Below are 25,226 nucleotides of genomic sequence, written 5' to 3'. Positions count from 1 at the left end.
GTTTGGGTCCAAAGTAGCCCACCGTTGGGGGTTCAGAGCAACCCCAAAGTTACCACACCAGCATCTCAGGGCCAGTCAGGTGCAGAGGTCAAAGTGGTGCCCAAAACGCACAGGCTTCAATGGAGAAGGGGTTGCCCCGGTTCCAGTCTGCCAGCAGTCTTCGGAGGGCAGACCGGGGGGGACACAAGTTAGCACAGAAAGTACACCCTCAGCAGCACGGGGCGGCCGGGTGCAGTGTGCAAACACACGTCTGGTTTCCAATGGAAATCAATGGGAGACCAAGGGGTCTCTTCAGCGATGCAGGCAAGGGGGGGGGGGGCTCCTCAGGGTAGCCACCACCTGGGCAAGGGAGAGGGCCTCCTGGGGGGTCACTCCTGCACTGGAGTTCCGATCTTTCAGGTCCTGGGGGCTGCGGGTGCAGAGTCTTTACCAGGCGTCGGGATCTGGGAGTCAAGCAGTCGCGGTCAGGGGGAGCCTCGGGATTCCCTCTGCAGGCGTCGCTGTGGGGGCTCAGGGGGGGGCAACTCTGGCTACTCACGGTCTCGTAGTCGCCTTGGAGTCCTCCTTGAAGTGTTGTTTCTCCACAAGTCGAGCCAGGGGCGTCGGGTGCAGAGTAGCAAGTCTCACGCTTCCGGCGGGAAATGCAGTTGTTTTAAAGTTGCTCCTTTGAAACAAAGTTGCAGTCTTGGGTGAACAGAGCCGCTGTCCTCAGGAGTTTCTTGGTCCTTCTAGAGCAGGGCAGTCCTCTGAGGATTCAGAGGTTGCTGGTCCCTGGGGACAGCGTCGCTGGAGCAGTGTCTTTAGAAGTGGGGAGACAGGCCGGTAGAGCTGGGGCCAAAGCAGTTGGTGTCTGTCTTCTCTGCAGGGTTTTTCAGCTCAGCAGTCCTCTTCTTAGGTTGCAGGAATCTGAGTTCCTAGGTTCAGGGGAGCCCCTAAATACAGAATTTAGGGGTGTGTTTAGGTCAGGGAGGCCAGTAGCCAATGGCTACTATCCCTGAGGGTGGCTACACCCTCTTTGTGCCTCCTCCCAAGGGGAGGGGGTCACATTCCTATCCCTATTGGGGGGGATCCTCCGTCTGCAAGATGGAGGATTCCTAAAAGTCAGTCACTTCAGCTCAGGTTGCCTTAGGGGCTGTCCTGACTGGCCTGTGGTGACTCCTTGTTTTTCTCATTATCTCCTCCGGCCTTGCCGCCAAAAGTGGGGCAGTGGCCGGAGGGGGTGGGAACTCCACTAGCTGGAATACCCTGTGGTGCTGTAACAAAGGGGGTGAGCCTTTGAGGCTCACTGCCAGGTGTTACAGCTCCTGCAAGGAGGAGGTGATAAGCATCTCCACCCAGTGCAGGCTTTGTTACTAGCCACAGAGTGACAAAGGCACTCTCCCTATGTGGCCAACCACATGTCTTGAGTGTGGCAGGCTGCTAAAACCAGTCAGCCTACACGGGTAGTTGGTTAAGGTTTCAGGGGGCACCTCTAAGGTGCCCTCTGGGGTGTATTTTACAATAAATCCCACACTGGCATCAGTGTGCATTTATTGTGCTGAGAAGTTGGATACCAAACTTCCCAGTTTTCAGTGTAGCCATTATGGTGCTGTGGAGTTTGTGTTTGACAGACTCCCAGACCATATACTCTTATGGCTACCCTGCATTTACAATGTCTAAGGTTTGGCTTAGACACTGTAGGGGCACAGTGCTCGTGCACTGGTGCCCTCACCTATGGTATAGTGCACTCTGCCTTAGGGCTGTAAGGTCTGCTAGAGGGGTGACTTACCTATACTGCATAGGCAGTGTGAGGTTGGCATGGCACCCTGAGGGGAGTGCCATGTCGACTTACTCGTTTTGTCCTCAACAGCACACACAAGCTGGTAAGCAGTGTGTCTGTGCTGAGTGAGGGGTCCCCAGGGTGGCATAAGATATGCTGCAGCCCTTAGAGACTTTCCCTGGCATCAGGGACCTTGGTACCAGGGGTACCAGTTACAAGGGACTTACATGGATGCCAGGGTGTGCCAATTGTGTAAACAAAAGTACAGGTTAGGGAAAGAACACTGGTGCTGGGGCCTGGTTAGCAGGCCTCAGCACACTTTCAAATCAAAACATAGCATCAGCAAAGGCAAAAAGTCAGGGGGTAACCATGCCAAGGAGGCATTTCCTTACAGTAATTTTTAGCTTTAACTCACAAGTTGCAGTTCCGTAGTTAGACAAAGTGCACTCTAACCAAGGGTCCAGGTCCTGAGAGGGACCACTTGGGGCTCTTGGCTAACCAGTGGATGACTGGGAGAACTGGTCAACTGCGCTCTTTGCACGTGCAGGGCTTCTTCAGTTTCTGTCCCTGAAGCTTAACAGGAGGTTAGCCAACATGGACTTGGAGCCCACTCGCCGGTTCTTGGCACTCGCTGGTTATTGGGTGAGAGCAGGTCCAGCCCTTGGGGTCTCTCTCCAGAAAGTCAACGATAGGAGCATCCCTTTCTCAAGTCCTGTTTTGGTTCACCAGGTGCAGCCTTTCTTTTTGAGGTCACAGGATTAGGAAGTGCTGTCTTTCTGTCCTTGTTGAGTAGCTTTCTGAGGCTGTAAGCCAAATTGCACCACTTGTATTCCAATTTTGAGTTTGTTGGAGGACGGACTCAATAGCCAAGAGGGTTTCAATTCCCATGGGGTAGACCTACCTACTTTAACATCATTTCCTATGGGGTTGCCACAAAAAAAAAATCGCACAGTATCTCTGTGCCCAAATCCAAGATGTCTGGACCCTTCCTCCCTGTCACAGAGCTCATGGGCACACCCCTGAGGTGTGCCCAGAATAATTGCCCAGCCCTCCTGCGGAAACAGTTCAGCAATGTGGTTATTCCCCCACTTAGGGGGAGATGCCAGAATGTCTACTTACATAAAGGATCGGGCTGGTTAAGGTGTGATTCACAATTGCCTCTTAGGGATGGTGGCACCTTTGAAGCTAGGCATTACTGGCCACTGCCTTGGGGGCCATCCTGCCAGGAGCAGGTTACACCTTCTCCCACCCTCAGACCGTTAGTTTCCCTTCCTGGGAGTGCTTCGTAACTTAGCTGGAAGGCAGCAGGCCTCTCAGGTGGCAACTGCTGCAGTCGGCGAGAAACTGTTGCCAGAATTGTGGGGCAGTAAATTGGTCATTTCTAATGTTAACTTTGCATTAAAAGCTACTTTAATTCTAATGTTCGATGGCATATGTTGCTGCAGATACACATGTTTGGCACAGTCCGCTGCCTGGTGTTGGGCTCGGAGTATTACAAGTTGTTTTTGTTCGAAGAAGTCTTTTTGGTCACGGGACCGAAGGACTCCTCCCTCCTCGGCTCCATTGCGCATGGGCGTCGACTCCATCTTAGATTGTTTTTTTCCGCTGTCGGGTTCGGACGTATTCCTTTTCGCTCCGTGTTTAGGTTCGGAAAGTTAGTCAGAATCTCGGAAGAAAGCGTCGGTATTGTTCCGTTCGGTATCGGGATAGTTAGGTACATCGACATCGATCATCGGAAGACTTTGGGGTAGTTTCGATCCCCCATCGGGGCCTGGTCGGCCCGACCGCGTGCGACATCGAAGCCGATGGAACGGACCCCGTTTCGTTTCTGCCCAAAATGTCACAGTAAGTATCCTTATACAGATCAGCACTTGGTCTGTAACTTGTGCTTGTCCCCCGAGCACAAGGAGGATACCTGTGAAGCCTGTCGAGCCTTCCGGTCCAGAAAAACACTCCGGGACCGAAGAGGCAGGCGTCAACAAATGGCGTCCACGTCGACAAAACGTTTCGACGAGGAAGAGGAAACATTCTCGGTTCCGGAATCAGAATCCGGAGACTCCGACGTCGAACAACAGCAACAAACTGTGAGTAAGACGTCGAAAAGTAAATCCATCGACAAACCGAAAGCCCAGGGGACGCCACTGCCAACAGGCCATGGCTCGACCCATAAAACAGGCGACCCGTCGAAGGCGCCGAAAAAGGGCACGCCCATAGCGAAGACACCCGACTCCGGTCGAGGGACCGCCATGGAGCAACCTCGGAGCCGAGAAAGCGGCTCCGAGAGACAAAAACAAGATACCGGCACCGAAAAACATCGGCACCGAGAATCCATGCCGAAAGGAACAAAAATTCTGTTGGTGCCGAAACCGAAAAAAGATTCTCTCTCGGCGCCGAAAAATACCACACCTTCATCCTACTCAGAGGAACAAGGAATAAGTGGCCAAATGCACAGATTTGGACAAGAGCTCCAAAGTGTAGAATCGGACTACACACAAAAGAGACTGTACATCCAGCAAGACACAGGGAAGATATCAACCCTTCCCCCAATCATGAGGAAAAGAAGGATCGGACTTCCAAAGGATGACGCACAACCACAAGCCAAAGTGGTTAAAAAAGTCACGCCTCCGCCCTCTCCACCACAGGCATCGCCGGCACAAACACCGCCACAAATGCACTCACCAGCGCAAACTACCATAAGTCATGACGATCAGGATCAAGACGCTTGGGACCTGTATGACACCCCAGTGCCGGACAATGATCCCGAGTCATACCCCACAAAGCCGTCACCGCCAGAGGACAGTACCTCATACTCGCAGCTGGTGGCTAGGGCAGCAGAATTCCACAATGTCCAACTGCATTCCGATCCTATAGAGGATGATTTTTTATTTAACACCCTCTCGGCTACACACAGCCAATATCAATGTCTCCCAATGCTACCAGGGATGTTACGACACGCAAAACAAATTTTTGAAGAGCCCGTAAAATCAAGAGCCATCACCCCAAGGGTGGATAAAAAATACAAACCACCACCCACAGACCCAGTGTTTATTACTTCGCAGTTACCACCTGACTCCGTGGTAGTAGGGGCAGCTCGCAAGAGAGCAAATTCACATACATCTGGCGACGCCCCACCTCCGGACAAAGAAAGCCGAAAATTTGATGCGACAGGAAAAAGAGTAGCATCACAGGCAGCCAACCAGTGGCGCATCGCAAATTCACAAGCGCTGCTGGCCAGATATGACCGCGCACACTGGGACGAGATGCAACTTCTCGTAGACCATCTTCCCCAGGAATACCAAAAAAGGGCGCAGCAAATAGTTGAAGAGGGACAAACGATCTCAAACAATCAAATCCGCTTTTCACTAGACGCAGCCGATACTGCAGCAAGAACAGTCAACACTGCTGTCACCATAAGGAGACACGCTTGGCTACGCACTTCAGGCTTCAAACCTGAAATCCAGCAGGCTGTCCTTAATATGCCCTTCAACGAGAAACAACTTTTTGGCTCTGAAGTGGATACAGCCATTGAAAAACTTAAAAAGGACACAGACACGGCCAAGGCCATGGGCGCACTCTACTCCCCGCAGAGCAGAGGCTCTTTCAGAAAAACTCCATTTAGAGGGGGGTTTCGTGGCCAACCCACAGACACCACCAGCCAACAAACAAGAACCACACCATATCAGGGTTCCTTCCAAAGGGGAGGTTTCAGGGGATATCGGGGGGGTCAATTTCCAAGGAGTAGGGGAAGATTCCAGACTCCAAAACCACCTCCACCTAAACAGTGACTTTCAAGTCACGCAACCCCTTCACTCAACACCAGTGGGGGGAAGACTAAGCCAATTCTACCAATCTTGGCAACAGATTACAACAGACAATTGGGTATTAGCAATAATCCAACATGGCTATTGCATAGAATTCCACAACTTCCCACCAAACATCACCCCCAAAACACGCAAAATGTCACCACAACATTTAGAACTTTTAGGACTAGAAGTTCAAGCACTACTGCAAAAGGATGCAATAGAGTTAGTACCAGTACAACAAAAAAACACAGGAGTTTACTCCCTGTACTTTCTAATTCCAAAAAAAGACAAAACATTAAGACCAATATTAGATCTCAGGACACTAAATACCTACATCATATCGGACCATTTTCACATGGTCACACTACAAGACATCATTCCACTGCTCAAACTGCAAGATTACATGACCACATTAGACCTAAAGGATGCGTACTTTCATATACCAATACACCCTTCTCACAGAAAGTACCTACGGTTCGTATTCAAAGGAATACATTACCAATTCAAGGTGTTGCCATTCGGAATAACAACTGCACCAAGAGTGTTCACAAAATGTCTAGCAGTAGTAGCAGCACACATCAGAAGACAACAGATACATGTGTTCCCTTACCTAGACGATTGGCTAATCAAGACCAACACAGTAAAAAAATGCGCAAACGACACCACATTTGTCATACAAACCCTTCACAAACTGGGGTTTTCCATCAACTATACAAAATCACACCTAGAACCGTGTCAAACACAACAATATCTAGGAGCAACCATCAACACATCAAAAGGAATTGCCACTCCAAGTCCACAAAGAGTGCAGGCATTCCACAAGGTAATAAGTGCTATGTTTCCAAACCAAAAGATACAAGCAAAATTTGTGCTAAAACTTCTAGGCATGATGTCATCATGCATAGCCATTGTCCCAAACGCAAGACTACACATGCGACCCTTACAACAGTGTCTAGCATCACAATGGTCACAGGCACAGGGTCAACTTCAAAATCTGGTGTTGGTAGACCGCCAAACATACCTCTCGCTTCTATGGTGGAACAGCAAAAATTTAAACAAAGGGCGGACATTTCAGGACCCAGTGCCTCAATACGTTATAACAACAGATGCTTCAATGACAGGGTGGGGAGCACACCTCAATCACCACAGCATTCAAGGACAATGGGATATACACGAAACAAAATTTCATATCAATTACCTAGAACTGTTAGCAGTATTTCTAGCGTTAAAAGCCTTCCAACCCATAATAACACACAAATACATTCTTGTCAAAACAGACAACATGACAACAATGTATTATTTAAACAAACAAGGAGGAACACACTCAACACAATTGTGCCTCCTAACACAAAAAATTTGGCAGTGGGCGATTCACAACAACATTCGCCTAATAGCACAATTTATTCCAGGAATACAAAACCAACTAGCAGACAACCTTTCGCGAGACCACCAACAAGTCCACGAATGGGAAATTAACCCCCAAGTTCTGAACAAGTACTTTCAAATTTGGGGAACACCCCACATAGATTTGTTCGCAACAAAAGAAAACTCAAAATGCCAAAACTTCGCATCCAGGTACCCACACCGCGAATCACAAGGCAATGCTCTATGGATGAGTTGGTCAGGGATATTTGCGTACGCTTTTCCCCCTCCCCCTCTCCCTCTCCTTCCATATCTAGTAAACAAGTTGAGTCAAAACCAACTCAAACTCATACTGATAGCACCCACATGGGCAAGACAACCTTGGTATACAACTCTACTAGACCTTTCACTAGTACCGCATGTCAAACTACCCAACAGGCCAGATCTGTTAACACAACACAAACAACAGATCAGGCATCCAAACCCAGCATCATTGAATCTGGCAATTTGGCTCCTGAAATCCTAGAATTCGGACACTTAGACCTCACACAAGAATGCATGGAGGTCATAAAACAAGCTAGAAAACCATCCACTAGACACTGCTATGCATCTAAGTGGAAAAGATTTGTTTACTACTGCCATGCCAATCAAATACAACCATTACATGCCTCTACTAAAGACATAGTAGGATACATACTACATTTGCAAAAAGCAAATCTCGCTTTTTCATCTATAAAAATACACCTCGCAGCAATATCTGCTTACCTACAAACTACTCATTCATCGTCTCTATTTAGAATACCAGTTATTAAAGCATTCATGGAAGGGCTAAAAAGAATTATACCACCAAGAACACCACCAGTTCCTTCATGGAATCTTAACATCGTCTTAACAAGACTCATGGGTCCACCTTTCGAACCCATGCATTCCTGTGAAATGCAATATCTAACCTGGAAGGTCGCATTTCTCATTGCAATCACATCCCTCAGAAGAGTAAGTGAAATACAGGCATTTACCATACAAGAACCATTTATTCAAATACACAACAATAAAATAGTTCTAAGAACAAATCCAAAATTTCTGCCAAAAGTAATCTCACCATTCCATTTAAATCAAACAGTAGAATTGCCAGTGTTCTTCCCACAACCAAATTCTGTGGCTGAAAGGGCACTACATACATTAGACATCAAAAGAGCACTAATGTATTACATTGACAGAACAAAGCTAATCAGGAAAACAAAACAACTGTTCATAGCTTTTCAAAAACCACACATAGGAAATCCAATCTCTAAACAAGGCATTGCTAGATGGATAGTCAGATGCATTCAAACATGCTATCTTAAAGCCAAAAGAGAATTGCCTATTACACCAAAGGCACACTCAACCAGAAAGAAAGGTACTACAATGGCCTTTCTAGGAAACATTCCTATGAGCGAAATATGTAAGGCTGCAACCTGGTCTACGCCTCATACGTTTACTAAACACTACTGTGTAGACGTACTAAATGCACAACAAGCTACAGTGGGCCAAGCTGTACTAAGAACATTATTCCAAACTACTTCAACTCCTACAGGCTAAACCACCGCTTTTAGGGGAGGTAACTGCTTTATAGTCTATGCCAAACATGTGTATCTGCAGCAACATATGCCATCGAACTGAAAATGTCACTTACCCAGTGTACATCTGTTCGTGGCATTAGTCGCTGCAGATTCACATGTACCCTCCCACCTCCCCGGGAAGCCTGTAGCCGTTTAGAAGTAGATCATAAATCTTAAACATCTGAACATTTGTAAATAATTGTTAGAAACTCTTAACGTACATACATATTCACTCCATTGCATGGGCACTATTTATACCAAACAACTCCATCCTCACCCTCTGCGGGGAAAACAATCTAAGATGGAGTCGACGCCCATGCGCAATGGAGCCGAGGAGGGAGGAGTCCTTCGGTCCCGTGACCAAAAAGACTTCTTCGAACAAAAACAACTTGTAATACTCCGAGCCCAACACCAGGCAGCGGACTGTGCCAAACATGTGAATCTGCAGCGACTAATGCCACGAACAGATGTACACTGGGTAAGTGACATTTTCATTAAGCAACAGGTGAGGTTGTGTCATCACTTAAATACCTTAAAGTAGTACATTTGGTGGCCTGAAGCAGAAGTTGGCACTTAGCTCAACCGGCTAGTGAAACCCCATGTTAGCTAGTGGGCTTGCCGGCCTTTCTGCAGTGAAAATGACAATCTCAAGATTTCACTGTCAGTACACAACAAGTTCACACTCGACATGCCCTTCCTTTTAATATATGGCACCCTGTCCTATAGGCTTCTAAGGCCGGCCTCATGGCACAGGTGGTATTGTGCCACTTATATTTGGCAGTTTAAACGCTGCCTGGCCAGGCTGCAGCTGTAGGCCTAGTGCCATGTGTTCACTTAGTCACACAGTGATGGCAGAGTGAGTGCTGTGGTCTACCGGTAACATTTATTTTACTAACACTGGAACCTCTTTGTACCACATGCTAGGGACTTGTAGGTGAGTTAAATATACACTTTGAGGGGTCGGAGCACATGTTCTTTGGTCTGTTCAGTAGGGCCCAGTTTACTTCAGATTCAAACAACAAGCAGCATCATTCCAAAGATTTGAGGGTGATCACACACTCAGACTTCTGGTAAGCAAAGTCACGTGTCAGTATAATCCCACACCACAAAGACGATATCTTTGGGCAAATGAGGGGTACGAGACCCTCTTCTATACACTTCCCCCTCGCTGGCACCTTCTTCTTTGGATCTTGCAGTTCCTGAACCAGCTTTTTGCTGCTGCAACTCCAGTTTCTGCATCCCCATTGCTATTTTTTTAATTTTTTTTTTTAATTTTTTTTTTTTTTTTTTTAATCCAGTGTCATGTTCAACCTTCTCCTGGGCCTCTCCTTTTCAGAGGCCTGCCTCTTCTTCACCTGTTGAGATTTATGCTCTCATTTTGCCTGCTTGTTCTTGAACTTATTCTGCTTGCCTGTTCATGAACTCTAGCTGGTGTGGTGTCTGCCCAGAGGGGCCCATGCTGTTGGGGAAGCACACATTGCTCCCACTCCTAGAATGTGCATTCGTGGTGTTGGGACCACCTGCCACCTATGGTCTGTTCTTCCGGAGCAGTTCCATTCTCCTTCAGTCTCTTCGAGAGTGTTTTGTGGTGGCGCGCCTCTTCCAGCGCGGAAGGGCTTTGAGTGAGTCTGGGTTCATGGTCTTGTGGCTCAGTTTCTGGTGCTTCTCCCTGTCAGTGCCTTGTCTCCCACAGTGAGGTCCACTCAGCCCGGAGCGGGAGCATCACATCACTGCCCTCTGCTTAGCACCTGGAAGAGCTGTTGAATGTAATACTGGGCTGAGGAATACATCCTCCGTGTGCACTGGATACAAATTTAAGAACAGGGCTTTTGCAGCCTCTCTGCTTGATACCTATTGTGATCTCAACTGTTGTCAGATGAGACTCCATCTTCACCAAGGAAAATAATGCACAAATTGTAGCCAAAAAATGAGTTAAAAAAAAATGAACCTATTCAAAACTTAATTGGCGATTTTAAAGTCAAGAATATCAATTTTTGTTCTAAAATCGGTATAGGAATTTGGATGTATGTACCTTTAAAACTGCAGCCCTGCAAAACCTTAGGTACGGATCCCTGTGTAGGAAAGTGGATTTTTATTTGGGATGGACATGTGCCATTCTCAAAGGAAGAGAGAATTACCTGCTAGATGTCACACAAATTAAATGACATACACCTGTGTTCAATCCCTGTTAATGTGAGACAAAGCAGTCAAGCTTCAATCCAAGGCACTATATAAAGTATTTAAGGAGTGCATACACAGTGGAAAGTCACACCAAACTCACTAAAATTCTATAACCAATTCTAAAATGAAGAGTAAAAATGTATGAGTGAAATTAGACAAAAACAGGAAATGGAACCAGAGAGACAATTTATCAAGATTAAAATGAAAATGGTGCCAAAAAACGCAAAGTGCCTATGGAAGCAGTTGGCTGGGCCCTATGCTCGATTTCAGGCTGACCGCAATGAAGCCCTGGTCGGATACAGCAAATAAATGGGTCCCAGTGAAAGTCTGGAAGTCATAAGGTTTGAAAACGTTTTGAAGTCATTATTCGAAAAAAGGATTTAGTAATTTTTTTTATTTAAAAAAAAAAAACTTTCTTAGTTCCAAAACAGAAAGGGATTTTGTTGTCCTTCCAGTGATTCTGGAGCCGTTTAGTGGGTTGAATCTGAAAATCAATCTGATGCCATGCATCTAGGTCTCCTTGGCTCACTCAAAAGTTTCCAAACTTTCCTTGTGCCGAACCAACCACATGAGTGCACCTATAAGCGCCATCCAGGCCCTCTGGGGAAGGGCACCTAGAGACTCCGGGTGCCAGGCAGTTCGCCAGCAAAGTCCTGTCCAACTTGCAGCTGACACTTGCCAGCTGGGAATTTTAGTGAATAGATTCTTGCAACTTTTTGTGTCCCTGTAGCCGAACAGGTCCTTGGAGCCTCCTTTGTCCTGTGCAGAGGAGGGTTCGAGACCAGTCCTTCAAAGCTCCATCAGGCCACCGACAGCTGATCCAGTCCTTTTCTTCCACATCTCCTGAACGTATTCTCAAGAAGGTTCCTGGAGATGTCTGTTGGCTGGGGAGATAACTGAATGCCCTCTTAACCAATGAGGTAAACGTTCCTGGGGCAACCCTACCCATGTTTTCATCCCAACATGCCGTGTGCCAGGGCATTGTCAAGTTGGTGAAAGTCTTCAGCCACACTAAACTTTGGCTCTGAGTGTTGTGGGTGTGCAGGGCACTAAGCTAATCCCTAGTGTCGCCCCCACATGTAATACTAAAGTCCAGTTTGAAGCAGCCCCGTTCCCACAACAAACTGGGAAGCATAAGTGTGGTAGGCATAAGGCCGGTTCCTTCAGCACCTAGACAGGGGATACACAAGAACTTTCCTAACAACTGTTCAATCATTTCAAGTGTGCCAAAGTTACATATGACCTGAACAGACCTGCCAGGTAGGATCAAACCTTTGGTGTCAAAAGGATGCTTACAACTCCCACCCTGCATATTCCACTGAGCTCAGAGGAGTCCTCTCTCCTCGGGTCAACAAAGTGTCCTACCTTGGATTAATTTCACACCTTTTACACTTTGTTCAGAGCAAAAATTATAGGCCTAATAGCAGTTGCTGCAGATCTAATGTAAATTAGCCTTCAGCTGCTTCAGGCTTGAGTAAATGCAACTTTTAAAAAGTTACATTTCCCACGTGTTTGATGTAAATCCAATTTTACCATAGATTGGATTTTTATTGAATATTAAAATACGTCTTTTAATGGAGTCTATAACTGGCATAGGTCAAATATTTCAGGTTGAAGTGTATCATTTATACTTTGACGTTTCCTGTGTGCCAGCCACAGCCTGACCAGTGGCGATGTTGTTGGCCTAGTCACTGTGGGAACATAGCACTTCTAAGGTCAGATGTGCTCCACTCTTTATTATGAGCAGCACGGTGTGCATCAAGGTGACTTACTATTTAAAATCTGGTTTCAGACCTGTCTAAAGGGGGACTTTTGACAAGTCTGTGCAGCAGAGTTCTGATGGATAGTTGTAATTGCAGATTCCTCACCTTGGTAATACCCTATGCTGGGTAGGGAGCATTTTTGTTTTCAGCAGTTCCCTCACATGGTGGGTGGCATCCGGCATATCCCTGTTAAAGTTGGCTCTGCCCCAGATGTGACGTCGAGACCACTACATTTGTCACCTCTGCATACTGACTTAAGTTTATTTCTTTCCACATCTTCCAGTGTGCATCCGGAGCTTGCTCCCTTGAGGACTTTTCAAAACCTTTCCAGTGTGCAAAGGAGATATCCTGTCTGTTGGGTTTTAAACAGTGTAAGGACTTCCACAAACAGATGTCTCGGACAGACTCTAATGAGGTTGGACTATGGTGTCCGAGCTCCAAGCACGATTCGATGTTGTTCAACAAGTGTGCAAAGATTAACCCAAAAGCCTTCTAAGACCACAAAGTCAAGCTGTACATAGCACAGCAGAACACTGTTGGAAATCCCTGTTAAAGTAGAGAATGCGCTTTTTCTCCTAAGTTAGTCCAAGGAGAAGAAATGCAGGAAGTTGATGCCTGGCTCCCTTTCTTTGGCCTCTTCCACCGTGAGGCGTCACACGATGTCTCTGGTACATCCAGTAGGAAGCAGACTCGTTGTAGGAAGCTGGCCTGGTTTGTGGTGGGTACTTATGGTACTTACACAATGTCCTGGTATCCCCTCTTGGTGAAGTGTAGTCAGTGTCTAGAAGCCAGGTTCTCTAGAGGTAGCTGTGGATGAGCAGCCAAGGCTTATCTAGGAGACGAGCAAAGCTCATGCAAAACCACTGTAGTCACACTGTGCTCACACACATGAAAGAAAACACTCAGTGTTACAAAAATAAAGGTACTTTTGTTTTTTAAACAAACCACCACAGAATACTAGACAGGTAACCCACCCTTAGGAGGTAAGTAATATACTAAATAGGTACACTGGCAATCAGGAACATGCATAGAAAAGGTTAGAAAACAGTGTAAATAGCAATAACCAATAGTGACCCTAGGGGGAGCACAAACCATGTACTAAAAAATGGAATGAGAACAAGGTACCCCCACCTAGGTAAGTAAAATATGTAGAGGGAGTACTAGAGAACCACAGAGGTAAGTAACACAGTGCCCCCCCAGCGACCAGGAATGCAGGAGTAAAACACTGGATTTTCCCCAAACCACATAAAAGGAAGGAAAAGAAGAAAAGACACCCAGACAAGCCTGCAAGAAAACCAGCAGTGGATTCATGAGGACAGAAGTCCTGTGGAGAGGGGACCAGGTCCAAGAGTCACAGTGGAGTCCAGGAGGAGTAGGAGCTACTACCCACCCAGCTTTGGATGCAGGGGTTGGTCAACGGTGATAAATAACATGTCAGTACTGCAGCCCTGGAGCTGGGGAAGAGTTCCTGATGGATGCAGATAAAGCGCCTATGCTGGAAAGAAGATTGCAGACGGTTGCTGGTGCAGGAATTCCACCAACAAGCCTTGGCAAAGGCAAACTCAGTGAAAAAGAGGCGTTGCCGGGGCCCAGGAGGGGGAGTTACAGGGGACCCTCACTGTTGCAGAGTCCACAGGAGCAGAGGCAGCACCCACAGGATGGGGGACACAGGAGTCGCAGAAGAAGCCCACGCAGCACTACAAAAGAGGATCCCACGCCACAGAAGAACCACGCAGTAGGCTGTGCTTTGCAGGAAGGCGTGCTGGGGCTGGAGCTAAACGACACCTGAAGATCCCCCTGGAGGAGATGCAAGCAAGCCTTGGCAGCTGCAAGAGATGCGGTTCACAGGGTACTGTCCTGCGTGGCAAGGCAAAGACTTACCTCCCCCAAAGTTGGTCAGTTGGCAGAGCGGACCAAAAGGACTACTCCGGGTCACCACCCGTGATGCAGGATCCACGCAGCTCAGCAGGAGAGGGGATCCACGCAGACAAATCTGAGGACCCACCAAAGAGAGACCCTAAATAGCCCTGAAAAAGTGGGATTGGTCACCTAACCATGTAAGCAGCTATCAGGAGGGGGCTCTGACGTCACCTGCCTGGCTTAGCCACTCAGATGCTCCCAGTGTTCCCTGCCAACCTTAGAAACAAGATGGCAGAACCCAGACGCCCACTGGAGGAGCTCTGGGCACTACCCCTGGGGTGGTGAGGGACAGGGGAGTGGTTACTCCTCTTTCCACTGTCCCGTTTCGCACCAGAGCAGGGACTGTGGGTCCCTGAACTGGTGTGAACTGGTTTATGCACAAAACTTCAAAGCAAACCAGTGGCTTGGGGAGGCTACCCCTCCCAAGCCAGTGACCTATTTCCAAACTGAGAGAATGTTACCTCCCTCTCACAAAGGAAATGGTTTGTTCTGCCTTCCTGGGCTTGATCAGATCAAGCAGCAGGAGGGCAGAAACCTGTCTGAGGGGGGGCAGCAGCGCAGGCTGCCCGGAAAGCCCTGTAAGACTGGTGGTAGCAATGCTGGGGGCCTCTAAGGAGCCCCCAGAGTGCATGGGATCATACTTGCAACAGTACTGGGGTATGATTCCTTCATATTTGATACCAAACATGCTCAGGTTTGGAGTTAACATTATGTAGCTTGACATGTGTAGTGACCTATGTCCAGTACACACGTAAAATGGCGTCCCCGCACTCACAAGGTGCAGGAAAATGATTCTGGAGTTTGTGGGGGCACCTCTGCTAGTGCAGGGGTGCCTTCAGACACAGGTACCTGCACCCTGCCCTCTGTGCTGGGAGGGCCTACCATAGGGGTGACTTCTAGTGACCTGGCGTAGTGACTTGTAGTGAAAACGGGTGCATGCCCCATTTCACACAGGCTGCAATGGCAGGTCTGCAGAACCCTTTGCATGGGCTCCCTAACGGTGGCCGAATAACTGCTGCAGTCCGTAGGATTCTCTAGAACCCCAATGCCCTGGATACCTGGGTACCATATACTAGTGACTTGCATGGAGGCACCAGTATGCCGTTTGTGGGTGTACGAAGTCAGGAACAACCAAATGTAGAGGGAGAGAGCAGTCACTGGGGTCCCGGTTAGCAGGATCCCAGTGAACACAGGCAAAAAGTGGGGGTAACCATGCCTCAAAGAGGGTACTTTCCTACACCACTGTCCCCTAGCCCTTGTCGGACTACTCCATACACTGATAGGGGACACCCGTTTGCATTCCATTTTGTTAGTATATGGTTTGACCTCCCCTATAGGGCCCTTACTAATTTGTTTTTCCTAATTACTTACCTGTGTATTTTTGTGTGTACATACCTCCAGAGAGGTATACCAATGGTTGTCTAGTTTGGTGTGCCTGCAATACTTTATTTTTGCAACACTCTGTGGTTCCTTTCTTGTTTGATAAGTTACTGTGTGACTACTGTGGTATTGCAAGAGCTTTGCATGCCTTCTAGATGAGTCTTGGCTGCTCACCACAACTACCCTAGCGACCCCTGGCTCTAGACGCTCCATCACTACCTAATTGGGGCTTGTCTTCACCCAGTATGAGGTCTAATACCCTAGGTGTCCACCACACACTGGGACAGCTTCCTACATTCACCTTGGTGTTTCCACAACCCAAGGACAATACCCTGTGTATGAACTGGTTAGGGATCTTTGCCCGTGCTTTCCCTTCTCTCCTGCTCTTTCCATACGTGGTATGAAGTTACAGCAAACATCCCTCACCCTTGTGGCTCCCACCTGGGCGAGAGCCCTGGTATTCAATACCTTTTGAAATGTCTAATCCCAAAGAGGTGCGCCCCAACAGTCTAAATCTGCTTACACAGAACCGAGGCATACACTACATTAATAGCACAAAACCCTTTCACAAGACTCAGCAACTCTTTCTTGCTTTCACTAAACCTCACATAGGCCACTCTGATTCCAAGGCAGACACAGCTAGATGGGTCCACATACCTTCAGCAAACACTGTTGCGTGATTGTCCTAACACGCCACCAAGCTAGGGTTGGCCAACCTGTCCTAGGGAATCTGTTTCAAACATCTGCACCATCCATCCACTGGTTGGTCGTCAGTAGGGGAGTGCTGCTATACAGTCTGTTCAGAGCACATGTATCTATAGCCACACGCTGTGAATGTAGTATGTCACTATTTGAACATCTGTTTGCCACATAGTGCTGTAGATTCACATGAGTACCCACACCTCCCTGGGAGCCAGTGGATGTTTCAGATGCCTTTTCTTTTTCTATACAAGTTTACGCTTGGTCGCCACACTGCTCCTCCATCTGTGTGAAAACCAGTGAAACAATTGTATTGTAATAGTATGTTCGATGGCATCTGTCGCTGTAGATACGCATGTTTTGCATAGCTCGCCATCTGGTGTTGGGCCGGAGTGTTACAAGTTGTTTTTCTTCGAAGAAGTCTTTCGAGTCACGGGACCGAGTGACTCCTCCTTTTGTCTCCATTGCGCATGGGCGTCGACTCCATCTTCGATTGTTTTTTTTTTCCGCCATCGGGTTCGGACGTGTTCCTGTCGCTCCGAGTTTCGGAACGGAAAGATAGCTAATTTCGGAAGATTTTCGTCGGTATTGTTGCGTTCGGGATCGGCGTAGTTAGATTCAACACCGCGTCTAAGATCGAAGAGCTGGAACGGACCCCGTTCCGTTTCTGTCCCAAATGCCACAATAAATACCCCTATACAGACCAACACTTGGTCTGCAACCTGTGCCTGTCACCTGAGCACAGTGAAGACACCTGCGAGGCCTGTCGTGCGTTCCGGTCCCGAAAAACACTCCGAGACCGTCGAGCCAGAAGACTTCAGATGGCGTCCGCGCCGACAGCCCACCGGGAGTTCGAGGAACAAGAAGAGGAGGTAACCTTTTCGATCCAAGGATCGGACTCCGAAGGATTCGACGATACACAAACCGTGAGTAAGACGTCGAAAACCACTCAGAAGAAGATTTACAAGGCCCAGGGGACGCCACTGCCACCAGGCCATGGCTCGACCCATAAATTCGGTGACCGACCGTCGGCACCGAAAAAGGCCCAAACAGTGCCGAGATCGTCCGACTCCGGTCGAGACACCGGCACGCAGCCTTCTCGGGACCAAGAAAGTGCTGGAGACAAGCATCGACACCGAGATACCGGTGTAGACACGGCTCGACGCCGAGAAAGCGGCACCGAAGAAGATCGACGCCGAGAGGTTTCGGCCCCGAAAAAGAAAAAAGTCACCTCGGAGCCGAAAAAAGATGCAGACAGGGTTTCGGTGCCAAAACAAACTGCAACCGACCCAGTTTCAGGCTCTTATACAGAAGAGCACTCGCTAACCTCCCAAATGCAAAAGCATAGGTTTGAGGAAGAGCTACACTCAACTGATGTAGACCATACGCAAAAGCGTATTTTCATACAGCAGGGGACAGGAAAAATAAGCACCCTTCCCCCTATTAGAAGAAAGAGAAGATTGGAGTTCCAAACTGAACAAACACCACAACCAAAAGTGGTGAAAAAAGTTACCCCACCACCCTCTCCTCCACCTGTGATTAACGTCTCACCAGCACAAACTCCATCACATTCCCCAGCTCACACCACCATGAGCCAGGGTGACCAAGATCAAGACGCATGGGACTTATACGACGCCCCAGTGTCAGATAACAGTCCGGAGGCATACCCTACGAAGCCATCTCCACCAGAGGACAGCACTGCGTATTCTCAAGTGGTGGCTAGAGCAGCACAATTTCACAATGTAAGCCTCCACTCAGAACAGGTCGAGGATGACTTTTTATTCAACACTCTCCTCCACCCACAGCTCCTACCAAAGCCTGCCTATGCTCCCTGGTATGCTCCGGCACGCAAAAGAAATCTTTAAGGAGCCGGTCAAAAGTAGGGCAATCACACCAAGAGTGGAAAAAAAGTATAAGGCGCCTCCTACAGACCCGGCTTTCATCACTACACAGCTGCCACCAGACTCTGTCGTTGTAGGAGCAGCTAGGAAAAGGGCCAACTCCCACACATCTGGAGATGCACCACCCCCAGATAAAGAAAGCCGCAAGTTCGATGCAGCTGGTAAGAGAGTCGCAGCACAAGCTGCAAACCAGTGGCGCATCGCTAACTCCCAGGCACTACTTGCGCGCTATGACAGAGCCCATTGGGATGAGATGCAACATCTCATTGACCATCTGCCCAAGGACCTACAAAATAGGGCAAAACAAGTGGTTGAGGAGGGACAGACCATTTCCAACAACCAAATCCGCTCCTCCATGGACGCTGCAGATACAGCTGCACGGACAATTAATACATGTGAGAAAGTAGCCTCTTTCTAGCCTTGTTACCCCCACTTTTGGCCTGTTTGTGAGTATATGTCACGGTGTTTGTCACTGTTTTCACTGTCTCACTGGGATCCTGATAACCAGGCCTCAGTGCTCATAGTGAAAACACTATGTTTTCAGTATGTTTGTTATGTGTCACTGGGATCCTGCTGGTCAGGACCCCAGTGCTCATAGGTTTGTGGCCTATATGTATGTGTCACTGGGACCCTGTCACACAGGGCCCCAGTGCTCATAGGTGTGCATGTATATGTTCCCTGTGTGGTGCCTAACTGTCTCACTGAGGCTCTGCTAACCAGAACCTCAGTGGTTATGCTCTCTCATTACTTTTAAATTGTCACTAACAGGCTAGTGACCAATTTTACCAATTCACATTGGCTTACTGGAACACCCTTCTAATTCCCTAGTATATGGTACTGAGGTACCCAGGGTATTGGGGTTCCAGGAGATCCCTATGGGCTGCAGCATTGCTTTTGCCACACATAGGGAGCTCTGACAATTCTTACACAGGCCTGCCACTGCAGCCTGAGTGAAATAACGTCCACGTTATTTCACAGCCATTTTACACTGCACTTAAGTAACTTATAAGTCACCTATATGTCTAACCTTTACCTGGTAAAGGTTGGGTGCAAAGTTACTTAGTGTGAGGGCACCCTGGCACTAGCCAAGGTGCCCCCACATTGTTCAGAGCCAATTCCCTGAACTTTGTGAGTGCGGGGACACCATTACACGCGTGCACTACATATAGGTCACTACCTATATGTAGCTTCACAATGGTAACTCCGAATATGGCCATGTAACATGTCTATGATCATGGAATTGCCCCCTCTATGCCATCCTGGCATAGTTGGCACAATTCCATGATCCCAGTGGTCTGTAGCACAGACCCTGGTACTGCCAAACTGCCCTTCCTGGGGTTTCACTGCAGCTGCTGCTGCTGCCAACCCCTCACAGGCAGCTGCCCTCCTGGGGTCCAGCCAGGCCTGGCCCAGGATGGCAGAACAAAGAACTTCCTCTGAGAGAGGGTGTGACACCCTCTCCCTTTGGAAAATGGTGTGAAGGCAGGGGAGGAGTAGCCTCCCCCAGCCTCTGGAAATGCTTTGTTGGGCACAGAGGTGCCCAATTCTGCATAAGCCAGTCTACACCGGTTCAGGGACCCCTTAGCCCCTGCTCTGGCGCGAAACTGGACAAAGGAAAGGGGAGTGACCACTCCCCTGACCTGCACCTCCCCTGGGAGGTGTCCAGAGCTCCTCCAGTGTGCTCCAGACCTCTGCCATCTTGGAAACAGAGGTGCTGCTGGCACACTGGACTGCTCTGAGTGGCCAGTGCCACCAGGTGACGTCAGAGACTCCTTGTGATAGGCTCCTTCAGGTGTTAGTAGCCTTTCCTCTCTCCTAGGTAGCCAAACCCTCTTTTCTGGCTATTTAGGGTCTCTGTCTCTGGGGAAACTTCAGATAACGAATGCATGAGCTCAGCCGAGTTCCTCTGCATCTCCCTCTTCACCTTCTGATAAGGAATCGACCGCTGACCGCGCTGGAAGCCTGCAAACCTGCAACATAGTAGCAAAGACGACTACTGCAACTCTGTAACGCTGATCCTGCCGCCTTCTCGACTGTTTTCCTGCTTGTGCATGCTGTGGGGGTAGCCTGCCTCCTCTCTGCACCAGAAGCTCCGAAGAAATCTCCCGTGGGTCGACGGAATCTTCCCCCTGCAACCGCAGGCACCAAAAAGCTGCATTACCGGTCCCTTGGGTCTCCTCCCAGCACGACGAGCGAGGTCCCTCGAATCCAGCGACACCGTCCAAGTGACCCCCACAGTCCAGTGACTCTTCAGCCCAAGTTTGGTGGAGGTAAGTCCTTGCCTCACCTCGCTGGGCTGCATTGCTGGGAACCGCGACTTTGCAGCTACTCCGGCCCCTGTGCACTTCCGGCGGAAATCCTTTGTGCACAGCCAAGCCTGGGTCCACGGCACTCTAACCTGCATTGCACGACTTTCTAAGTTGGTCTCCGGCGACGTGGGACTCCTTTGTGCAACTTCGGCGAGCACCGTTTCACGCATCCTCGTAGTGCCTGTTTCTGGCACTTCTCCGGGTGCTACCTGCTTCAGTGAGGGCTCTTTGTCTTGCTCGACGTCCCCTCTCTCTTCAGGTCCAATTTGCGACCTCCTGGTCCCTCCTGGGCCCCAGCAGCGTCCAAAAACGCCAAACGCACGATTTGCGTGTAGCAAGGCTTGTTGGCGTCCATCCGGCGGGAAAACACTTCTGCACGACTCTCCAAGGCGTGGGGGATCCATCCTCCAAAGGGGAAGTCTCTAGCCCTTGTCGTTCCTGCAGTATTCACAGTTCTTCAGCCTAGTAAGAGCTTCTTTGCACCAACCGCTGGCATTTCTTGGGCATCTGCCCATCTCCGAGTTGCTTGTGACTTTTGGACTTGGTCCCCTTGTTCCACAGGTACCCTCAGTCAGGAATCCATCGTTGTTGCATTGCTGATTTGTGTTTTCCTTGCATTCTCCCTCTAACACGACTATTTTGTCCTTAGGGGAACTTTGGTGCACTTTGCACTCACTTTTCAGGGTCTTGGGGAGGGTTATTTTGCTAACTCTCACTATTTTCTAATAGTCCCAGCGACCCTCTACAAGGTCACATAGGTTTGGGGTCCATTCGTGGTTCGCATTCCACTTCTGGAGTATATGGTTTGTGTTGCCCCTATCCCTATGTTTCCCCATTGCATCCTATTGTAACTATACATTGTTTGCACTGTTTTCTAAGACTATACTGCATATTTTTGCTATTGTGTATATATATCTTGTGTATATTTCCTATCCTCTCACTGAGGGTACACTCTAAGATACTTTGGCATATTGTCATAAAAATAAAGTACCTTTATTTTTAGTATAACTGTGTATTGTGTTTTCTTGTGATATTGTGCATATGACACTAAGTGGTACTGTAGTAGCTTCACACGTCTCCTAGTTCAGCCTAAGCTGCTCTGCTAAGCTACCATTATCTATCAGCCTAAGCTGCTAGACACCCTATACACTAATAAGGGATAACTGGGCCTGGTGCAAGGTGCAAGTACCCCTTGGTACTCACTACAAGCCAGTCCAGCCTCCTACAATACATCTGTAACTATCAGAAGGCATGCATGGCTCCGAACGTCTGGATTTAAACCAGAGATTCAGCAAGCAGTTCTCAATATGCCTTTTAACGAAAAAGAACTGTTCGGTCCAGAAGTGGACACAGCGATTGAGAAACTCAAAAAAGACACGGACACTGCTAAAGCCATGGGCGCACTCTACTCCCCGCAGAGCAGAGGGAATTACAGCACATTCCGTAAAACACCCTTTAGAGGGGGGTTTCGGGGTCAGAGCACACAAGCCAGCACCTCACAGGCAACACCGTCCAGTTACCAGGGACAGTACAGAGGAGGTTTTCGGGGACAATATAGAGGAGGGCAATTCCCTAGGAATAGAGGAAAATTTCAAAGCCCCAAAACCCCTATGTAGGAAGTTGGCTCTGTATGTGCTATTTCAAAGTAAGGAATAGCATGCACAGAGTCCAAGGGTTCCCCTTAGAGGTAAAATAGTGGTAAAAAGAGATAATACTAATGCTCTATTTTGTGGTAGTGTGGTCGAGCAGTAGGCTTATCCAAGGAGTAGTGTTAAGCATTTGTTGTACACACACATAGACAATAAATGAGGTACACACACTCAGAGACCAATCCAGCCAATAGGTTTTGTTATAGAAAAATATCTTTTCTTAGTTTATTTTAAGAACCACAGGTTCAAATTTAACATGTAATATCTTGTTTGAAAGGTATTGCAGGTAAGTACATTAGGAACTTTGAATCATTTCAATTGCATGTATACTTTTCAAGTTATTCACAAATAGCTATTTCAAAAGTGGACACAGTGCAATTTTCACAGTTCCTGGGGGAGGTAAGTTTTTGTTAGTTTTACCAGGTAAGTAAGACACTTACAGGGTTCAGTTCTTGGTCCAAGGTAGCCCACCGTTGGGGGTTCAGAGCAACCCCAAAGTTACCACACCAGCAGCTCAGGGCCGGTCAGGTGCAGAGTTCAAAGTGGTGCCCAAAACGCATAGGCTATAATGGAGAGAAGGGGGTGCCCCGGTTCCGGTCTGCTTGCAGGTAAGTACCCGCGTCTTCGGAGGGCAGACCAGGGGGGTTTTGTAGGGCACCGGGGGGGACACAAGCCCACACAGAAATTTCACCCTCAGCGGCGCGGGGGCGGCCGGGTGCAGTGTTAGAACAAGCGTCGGGTTCGCAATGTAAGTCAATGAGAGATCAAGGGATCTCTTCAGCGCTGCAGGCAGGCAAGGGGGGGCTTCCTCGGGGAAACCTCCACTTGGGCAAGGGAGAGGGACTCCTGGGGGTCACTTCTGCAGTGAAAGTCCGGTCCTTCAGGTCCTGGGGGCTGCGGGTGCAGGGTCTTTTCCAGGCGTCGGGACTTAGGTTTCAGAGAGTCACGGTCAGGGGAAGCCTCGGGATTCCCTCTGCAGGCGGCGCTGTGGGGGCTCAGGGGGGACAGGTTTTGGTACTCAGTCGTAGAGTAGTCCGGGGGTCCTCCCTGAAGTGTTGGTTCTCCACCAGCCGAGTCGGGGTCGCCGGGTGCAGTGTTGCAAGTCTCACGCTTCTTGCGGGGAGTTGCAGGGTTCTTTAAAGCTGCTTCTTGAAACAAAGTCGCAGTCTTTTTGGAGCAGGTCCGCTGTCCTCGGGAGTTTCTTGTCGTCGTCGAAGCAGGGCAGTCCTCAGAGGATTCAGAGGTCGCTGGTCCCTTTGGAAGGCGTCGCTGGAGCAGAGTTCTTTGGAAGGCAGGAGACAGGCCGGTGAGTTTCTGGAGCCAAGGCAGTTGTTGTCTTCTGGTCTTCCTCTGCAGGGGTTTTCAGCTGGGCAGTCCTTCTTGTAGTTGCAGGAATCTGATTTCTAGGTTCAGGGAGAGCCCTTAAATACTAAATTTAAGGGCGTGTTTAGGTCTGGGGGGTTAGTAGCCAATGGCTACTAGCCCTGAGGGTGAGTACACCCTCTTTGTGCCTCCTCCCAAGGGGAGGGGGTCACATCCCTAATCCTATTGGGGGAATCCTCCATCTGCAAGATGGAGGATTTCTAAAAGTTAGTCACCTCAGCTCAGGACACCTTAGGGGCTGTCCTGACTGGCCAGTGACTCCTCCTTGTTTTTCTCATTATCTCTCCTGGACTTGCCGCCAAAAGTGGGGGCTGGGTCCAGGAGGCGGGCATCTCCACTAGCTGGAGTGCCCTGGGGCATTGTAACACGAAGCTTGAGCCTTTGAAGCTCACTGCTAGGTGTTACAGTTCCTGCAGGGGGGAGGTGTGAAGCACCTCCACCCAGGGCAGGCTTTGTTTCTGTCCTCAGAGAGTACAAAGGCTCTCACCGCATGAGGTCAGACACTCGTCTCTCAGCAGCAGGCTGGCACAGACCAGTCAGTCCTGCACTGAACAATTGGGTAAAATACAGGGGGTATCTCTAAGATGCCCTCTGTGTGCATTTTTTTATAAATCCAACACTGGCATCAGTGTGGGTTTATTATTCTGAGAAGTTTGATACTAAACTTCCCAGTATTCAGTGTAGCCATTATGGAGCTGTGGAGTTCGTTTTTGACAGACTCCCAGCCCATATACTCTTATGGCTACCCTGTACTTACAATGTCTAAGGTTTTGCTTAGACACTGTAGGGGCATAGTGCTCATGCACATATGCCCTCACCTGTGGTATAGTGCACCCTGCCTTAGGGCTGTAAGGCCTACTAGAGGGGTGACTTACCTATGCCACAGGCAGTGGGAGGTTGGCATGGCACCCTGAGGGGAGTGCCATGTCGACTTAGTCATTTTCTCCCTATCAGCACACACGAGCTGCCAAGCAGTGTGTCTGTGCTGAGTGAGGGGTCCCTAGGGTGGCATAAGACATGCTGCAGCCCTTAGACCTTCCCTGGCATCAGGGCCCTTGGTACCAGGGGTACCAGTTACAAGGGACTTACCTAGGTGCCAGGGTTGTGCCAATTATGGAAACAATGGTGTAGGAAGTTGGCTCTGTATGTGCTATTTCAAAGTAAGGAATAGCATGCACAGAGTCCAAGGGTTCCCCTTAGAGGTAAAATAGTGGTGAAAAGAGATAATACTAATGCTCTATTTTGTGGTAGTGTGGTCGAGCAGTAGGCTTATCCAAGGAGTAGTGTTAAGCATTTGTTGTACATACACATAGACAATAAATGAGGTACACACACTCAGAGACAAATCCAGCCAATAGGTTTTTATATAGAAAAATATATTTTCTTAGTTTATTTTAAGAACCACAGGTTCAAATTCTACATGTAATATCTCATTCGAAAGGTATTGCAGGTAAGTACTTTAGGAACTTCAAATCATCAAAATTGCATGTATACTTTTCAAGTTATTCACAAATAGCTG

At 48.5% G+C, this 25,226-nt stretch overlaps 1 protein-coding gene across 1 annotated transcript in view; it reads left to right on the top strand.

Annotated features, from left to right (window-relative positions):
• Window positions 1-25,226, top strand: part of BAZ1A (bromodomain adjacent to zinc finger domain 1A) — a 318,920-nt gene that overhangs the window by 86,845 nt on the left and 206,849 nt on the right. The window lies entirely within an intron of this gene.

The sequence above is a fragment of the Pleurodeles waltl genome, chromosome 9 (genome assembly GCF_031143425.1).
Source record: "Pleurodeles waltl isolate 20211129_DDA chromosome 9, aPleWal1.hap1.20221129, whole genome shotgun sequence".
Classification (NCBI taxonomy): domain Eukaryota; kingdom Metazoa; phylum Chordata; class Amphibia; order Caudata; family Salamandridae; genus Pleurodeles; species Pleurodeles waltl.
The sequence above is the reverse complement of the archived record's forward strand: the minus strand, read 5'-3'. Positions and strand labels throughout refer to the sequence as shown.